Genomic DNA, 7511 nt, shown 5'->3' with positions numbered 1-7511 from the left:
GTGCGGGCGGGGCCGGGCGGCCCCACGCTGCCCACGGGGGATGCTTCGCCCCCCGCGGAGCCGGGAGGGGGATGCTCTGCCCCCATGGCCCCCCGGTGGGGCCGGGCAGGGAATGCTCAGCCCCCCTTCTGCCCCCCGGGTGGGGCTGGACTCGGGGGGCTCTACCCTTTTTGCCCCCACCCGCCGGGATGCTCTGGGGCCCCTGTGGGGCTGGACCGGTGGGGCTTTGCTCCCCATTGCCCCCCGGGTGGGGCTGGGCTGGGGATGCTTTGCCCTGCCGTGCCTCGTGGGGATGCTCTGCCCCCCCGGGAGGGGGTACCTCAGTCCGGGGGTGCTTTGTCTCCCACCCCATTATCCCTTGGATGGGGTGTCTGAGTCAGGGGATGTGCTGAGCTCCCCCGTTTCCCTTGGGTTGAGTCTGGGCTGGGGGGATGCCATCCTCACCCCCAAGCTGGGTCATGGGGGGACTTGCTGTCCCCCGACATTACCCCCGGGCCGGGCATCTGAGCCAAGGGGTTGCTCTGCCCCCCACACCACTGGCCCCAGACCAGGGGTCTGAGCCAGGTAGATGTGCTGCCCCATCCCCACTGTGCGTGCAGGCAGGAGCGGTGAAGGGGTGGGCGCATCCACCCCCCGGAGGCTGCATGGAATAGAGGAGCAGTGACTCCTGTAACGCAGGAGTGGGGAGGGGGGTTCCTTGATTTTCAGCTCCTCTCTGCCCCTGGTAGCCCCCTGATATGGTCCCAAGCTGTCCCTTTGCACACCCCCCCCCATGTTTCCACCTTATGCTGAGGGGGAGGGCGGGCATCCTGATAAGAATGGTCCTACCCTGGCCTTCTCCCGCTCCTCTGATTTCCCAGCGCTGTATCCTCCTGCCTCCCTCAGTACGGTCTCTAACCCATGAGCATCCACCCTGCAAGCATCCACCCAGTGCCGAGCTCAGGGCTGGATCAGCCCTGCGAGTGTCTGTCCTGTGAGTATCCACCCGGCACCGAGCTCTGGGCTGGATCAGCCCCAGTGAGCATCTGCCTGGCATCGAGCTCCAGGCTGGACCGGCTCATGGGGATGCTTGCTAGACAGGTGCTCCTGGGGCTGGTTCAGCCCGGAGCTTGGCACCAGGTAAAAGCCCGCCAAGCTGGTCCAGCTCGGAACTGGGCAGATGCTCACCAAGCTGGTCCAGCCTGGACATTGGCACCAGGCGGGTGCCCACTGCGCTCAGGGCTGGACCAGCCCAGTGAGCATCCGGCCAGCTTGGCTAGCTCCAGCTGTGCTCACACCGGTTGCCATCCTCTGTTGGCTGGTGCCACCTCGTCACAGCCGTGGCAAGCTGCCTCCAGACACCATGATTTTCTCCTGCCTTTAAGGGCTTGTTTATCCCCTAAATTGCATCATTATAACAGCAATTGGCTTAGGAAGCTGGGTTTTGTTAAAGCTGTGTAAAACCTTCTGGGGACGCCCTGGTTTTGGCCAAGTCAGGGTTGGCAAAGTGTTCATTTAAGCTCGTTTGCCACCATCTGCTCATACGCTGGAATGAGGTTCTCCTGGTAGGTTTGACACCACTGCGCCACTTTGCAAGCATGAGCTGGTGCAGAGGCAAGGTGTGAGCTGGAGTTTGGTACCTGGATGAACATGCTGTGTGGTTCGGGAGTTTCTTGGTTGCGGTGCTGCCCGGGCTTTAGACAAGGTGGAAAGTTGGTGTCTTCGTAGCTCTGATGGTCTGGGAGTCTCAGGTATCTGTGCTCTTGGGGATGCCACGATGTGCTGCTCCCTGCGTCTCAGGACGGTGCTAGTTGGGAAATGGGATTGATCTCTGGGGACTTCCCTGGAGATTTGTCAGGGAGCCGCCAGCACAGGTCGCTGGTGCTGTCCCCCCAGTATCTGGAGGTGCTCAGGTGCATGGATGACTTCCCTGCTTTGGTGCTTGCTCCTGCATCTCTTTTCCCGGAGGCAGACCGGAGGTTGTCCAGGACCTGTGTCACTGGCTGGAGGGTAGGGGGGAGCCCCTAAACTGGTGGTGGGACTGATGGATGGATCTGGCTTTCCGGGGTGGCCAGCTCAGCTGTGGCTTGGCAGATCTGGGATTAAACGACTCATCTGTCTCCGTGCAGCTTTCTGGCTTCGTGGCAAGGGTGACCGGGTCTTGCTCTGCACCGGTGGCTTGGTCCAGCTGTGCCTCGGCACTTGCCAGCAGTTGAAGTGCAGATGCTGGGGGATTGAACCTGCTGGAGATTTGGGTTCCTGCCTGTCTCAATTGTCTCAGAAGGTGCCGGGAGTAAAATCCACCCTGAAAACCTCCTTGTCTGTATCTTTTGAGGGCCCTTTTTGCAAGCCTTGCCCTTTCAGGCAGCTCCTGCTGGAGTGCAGGGGAATAGGGACAGGGACCAGGATGGTGGTGTGAGGAGGAGGGGGCTGAGTGAGTGCGAGCTGGGTGGGTGGTGGGGTCGTGGTGTGCTGGGTGGGGAGATCGTGGCTGTGAGTCAGTGCTGGGAAAGAGCCTGACACCGTGTTGGAGGTGGGAGTTTGCACTGAAGCTTGGGGAGACAGCCCTGAAGCCTCAGAGGGTGCTGAACCCAAACTGGGACCCAGCTGGAAATGCTTCTGGAGGTCTCCACTCTCTGGGGACAGGGAGCAACTTTGGCATGAGTGTCTGTCCACTGCCTGGGCAGTGCCATTTCATGTTTTCCAGCAAAGCAGAAAGATACTGGATTCTTTAGCAAACCTTGAAACCTTATTTTACAATTAATTTCCTCCTAAAGAATGCTTTGGTGAGTCTGAGGTTTCCCAGATGGCTCCCAAAAATGAGCTGGGAGGGCTCCGGGCTGTTAACTGGAGGGGAAGGATATTGGATCCATTGCTCAGCTTTCTTCCCAGAGAGGTGTTAAATGCAATAACAACCCCGCACTTTTCAAATGCTTTCTGTGAAATGCCAAGCGCCAAGTGTGGGAGTGAGGGTCCTGACCGAGGGTGAGGGCTCTGGCGTGGGTCCGCAGGTGGGTCCAAGCCCTGGCTAGGCTCCTGAGGGATGTGGTTGGGAGTTTTCAGCGCTTAAAGGGCTTCTCTGTGAGCAAATGATGCCGAAAGGCTTGGAGGTGGGTGCACGTGTGGGTGTGCTCACACGAATTGGCATTTGGGAGGGAGGAAGGGAAAATATCACATGAAACAACTGCAGCGTTGGGGGACAGGTCTGCATTTGGGCCCATCTGGAGCAGAAGTAGTGAAAAATTATTCAAGGCTCTTTGCTAAAAAAAGTTGCGCTGATATAATTGGATTTTACTTCTGTTTGTGCTGTGGTCAAGCAGGTTAAAGTCCTTGTGGGGACATCGTAAAGCCTTCCATTTAATTTGCACGGTGAGGATGCCCTAAGGAATGAAGCAGGTGTTCATCTCTCATTTTTGTGCAAAGCCGTGCATGGAGCAGCCCTGCCTGCCCCTCAGCCCCTGTGCAGCGCTGGCAGTGCAGCGATTTCCATCCCACAGCGGGGAGGTGGAGGGATCTTGGAGCTGGATGCCAAACCTTCTTCAAAAGACAGGGCCAAAAGTCACTGGCCAGGAGGGGACTGACCCTGTGTCCTCCAAGTTGCCCTTCCTTTCCTGAATCTCCACTCTGATGTTTTAAATCAGCTCATGGGTCGCTGTCTCCAGCGCTGTAATCCTGCAGGACTGACAAGGCTGGAATTTATCTGAAATGCAGAATTTTTTTTTTTTTTTTCAGCTCCCGGTTTTCAGTTTCTGCCACGCTTCTCTTAGCAAGCGCGAGGAGGTACCGGCTGGGTGGCTGCCTTTAATTTCATCAAAAAAAAAAAAAAATAAAAGCTTAGCAAGCGCGAGGGGGTACCGGCTGGGTGGCTGCCTTTAATTGCATAAAAAAAAAAAAAAATAAAAGGAAGAAAGCAAGTGGCAGATGAGAGCTCATTTCCCCCATCCTCCTGTCCATTGCAACCGATTTCCAGGAGAGGGCAGTTCCCAGGGTTTTCTGCTGCATGATGCCTCTCTCCCCTGCAGCCTCTGAGCCATCATCAGCTATGCCGAGCCCCTGCCGCTGCTGGTGGGTCGTGAAGGCAGTGCCACGCCAGGAAACGCCGGGGCATGGGTCCAGCTCCTCCGTGGGGAGGTGAGACGTTGACAGCGTGCGGCCAATGTCTTTAAATAGCGAGTGCTGTGCTGCGGGCACGTGCAGCAGGGAAGGATGCTCTTCCCACCTGGACTCTCCATCCAGCCTCCCGGAAGGGAGAGGATCCATCGCCAGGGCAGGATGGCACAGCAGGGGAAGGGACCCCCTCCCAAAATCGCTGCCCATCCACCAGGCGCATTGATTTAAAGCTCTCATTTCCACCCTTCCTTGGTAGAAATGAATTTTCTCCATAATTACAGATGGGTTTTACCTCCCCGGATAGCATCGTTCGCGATGCAGCTAATGTGCTGGGACAGAAGAAACGCGCTGCTGCGGGACTGGCGGTCGCGTGGTGCCCTGCGGGGTTCGATAGCCAAGAGGTAGGAGCTGGGCTGCACATTGGATGGCTGGAGCCTGGGGAAAGGGGGATGTTTGGCCATGCTGCCAGCCCAATGCTCACCTTTCTGGGAGTCTCGTTACTGCAGTGCATCCTCAAACGGATCCTCTCCTGCCAAAGCCTGGCCTTTCTGGCTTCCAAAATCGGGAAGGGTGTTCCCAAGCCTTGCTGTGGCATTAACACAGGTGTCATAAACCTGATCTCAGGCTCTTAATCATGAATTAAATAGGCTTGGTGGTGGTGTCTACAACTATTCCCCGTGCAGAAATTCATGGTGCCAGGGGCTGCAGACAGTGAGGGGAAAGATGGGTTTGTACAAAGTTTACAGCCTCAATAATCCAGTTAATCTGCCCTGTAATTCAGTGCCTGGCAGCTGTACTAACTAAATCTTGGCCTCTTTCTAGCATCCCCCCCAAACTGTTTTGCAGCAAGGAGTCAAAAAAGGTCCAGAGGTTATTTTTGGCTGTGGCTGATTTATTCACACGCTGATCAGCCAGGAAAGGAAGTTATTCTGGTCCCAAACTGTCCCACATAACGCGCAAGTACCTTGTGCGAGTGTGATTTCTTCGGGCGAGGTTGCAAGATGATGTTCTCGTTTGGGGGAGCGAGCTCTCATAAAGCACCTTGATGGCTCACTGTCCTGTGAGCCCACTCGAGGAGCTCAAATCAGGCCAGAGCCCCACAGCCAGGGGATACGGGCTCTGCGCCCTCCTGTCCTTGGTCCTTGGGGGACAGACCTGAGCCCTGTGTCCCTGGGGTGGTGGAAAGCACTGTGCCTTGAAATTCCTGCTCCATTCAAGGGAGCACCCAGCTAGATTATGGGTCTCCCTGGATGAGACCTGGGTTTAGGGAGTGCAGGGCAGCATTTCAAGGCTCGTTTGGGCACGGCATCATTTCGAGGCTCGGGAAGCACCACGGTGCCTTTGCCAGTTTCTCTGCAGGATGAGGTAGCTGTGGTGCTGCTGAATATCTTCTCCCTGTGTTTGCTTTCCCTGGCATGCTGCGAAGCTGAGCTGCCTGCTCTCGGGAAGGGGTGGTGGGAATGAAGTGTGAGGGTGGCACGGCCAGATCCTACTTTTCTCCTGTGTCTGCACGAGAGATTGTTTCCGTGGGGCTTCCCAGTGTCGCTGCGGCTGCTTTCTGGCCAAGGCTAGCGGGGGTCAGCCAGGGTGGGCATCACTAGGATGTGGCGCTGCCGGTGCCTTTGCCATCCCATTGTGCCGGTAATGTGTTTCCCACCCCGGCTGAGGATGGTGTCGCTGTCGGCTGCATCCCCCTGCAGAGGTGCCGGTTGCAGCAGAGATCCTGTCCCCGTGCCACCCTCATAGTTGCTGCGGGGCTGGGGGCGTCAGTGGTGGCGATGTCCGACCATGGATGCACTGTGACCATGGATGCACTGCGACCATGGGCGAAGGGGGACCTGATCCCCACATCTCCTGCAGCAAGGAGGCAGGCAGGGCCGAGTCTGCATAGCAGAAGCGAGCTGGGCGTTTGGGCTAAGGCAGGCTGGGGAGGATTGCAGGAGGCTTTGCGGGGGCAGGGGAGCTGCGAACCCAAGCCCCTAAAGGACCCATGGAGGTGTTGAGCAAACCAATTGCTGGCTGCTGCTTTGCCGCTTGGAAAACCTGTGCCTAGAGAGTGGATGGGTGGGAAGTCCTGGAGATTCCCATCTGCCTGCTAAGAGTTGCTGTCCTCGCTCCTCACCAGCATCGCAGCACCTGGAGGCAGGTGCCCACGAGCTTCACTGGGACACGGAACGGAGCGGAGTCTAAGGTCACTGCCAACATCCCTCGGAGAGACACCTCCCTGGGTGTCTCCCAACCCTTCCGGGGGCTTGGGCTCTCCAGTCACCATGTGCAGAATAACATGGCTTAACTCATTTTAACCCATTAAGTGTTTAATTGGAGCCAGAAGGCTCATCTCTCCTGATCTGAGCTGTCTTTCCTTTAAGCCCAGATCCAGGAAGGGTTTGCTTTGCTGCTGTTACCTGTCTGATATCCAGATGTGCCACCCAGAGAGCAGCTAATGTTTGATGGAGAGGGAAGACTTCTCTTTCCTCCTCCCCAGCATCAAAACCTGGATGATAATCACTTGATTATTGCCAACACTTTGGGGCTGCCATATTAAAAAAAGAGCATTTTTTCCCCTTTTGATGATCTGCTTCTAGTTAATTTAGTTGCAAGACTTTTGCAGTGGCCATTTTTGGAGATGGTAATCAGAGCATCTCTGCAAGCAGAAATGTCTTTCGTTCTGTATGTCCTTTGTGTTTACACGTATATAAAGAAATTTTGCCACTTAAAATGAAGCTGAAATAAGCCCCAGCATTGCTGATCACTGCATGGCTCTTCATGAGTGCTGGTGTCGCTTTCAAATCACACGTCGTCAATAAATCTAATTCTAACTGCCCTGCAGCAAATGGCATCAGCCTGCACTTTGAGATCTCTCCCACACGTACTCCCGCTGCCTAAAAATACCAGCGCTTTAATTCTCAAATGACTTGGCTATTGTACAGCCACCATTTTTTATTTAAATATTGCTGCATGGCTCAGTGCAGGACATCTGTTACGCTACAAAGGGTGAAATTCTGCTCTTGAGATCTGGTCTTTAAGTAATGCAGTGGCTGTGTCGATCTTTGGTGTAAACGAACATTTATTTTACTCTCCGTGCTGTGAGGTGTGTTAATCAGGGGTGCAGTGGCGTTCAGGGAAGCAGGGTCCAGGAGGGGAAACTCATCCCTGATGAGTTATATCAAGCAAAAATACCCCCCAAAACTCATCCTTTCACCAAAGAGATGGACCTTCAGCGGCCGCCGAAGAAAATGCCATGATTGCTGGTGACCTTCCCAGGGAAGGGCTGGCCAGGCGTGCTGGCAGTGGCCAGCGAGGGCTGTTCCCGTCTCAGGACAGGGCATGGGAAAGGCACTTCCAAAATCCCTTCCAGCCCATCACAGGAGTCCTCCAAGCCCCTGAGCTGTCCCTGTGGCGAGGAGAGCGGAGGTGAATAG

This window comes from Aptenodytes forsteri, unplaced genomic scaffold (genome assembly GCF_000699145.1).
Source record: "Aptenodytes forsteri isolate BGI_AS27 unplaced genomic scaffold, ASM69914v1 Scaffold213, whole genome shotgun sequence".
NCBI classification, from domain to species: Eukaryota; Metazoa; Chordata; class Aves; order Sphenisciformes; family Spheniscidae; genus Aptenodytes; species Aptenodytes forsteri.
Note: the sequence above shows the minus strand (reverse complement) of the source record.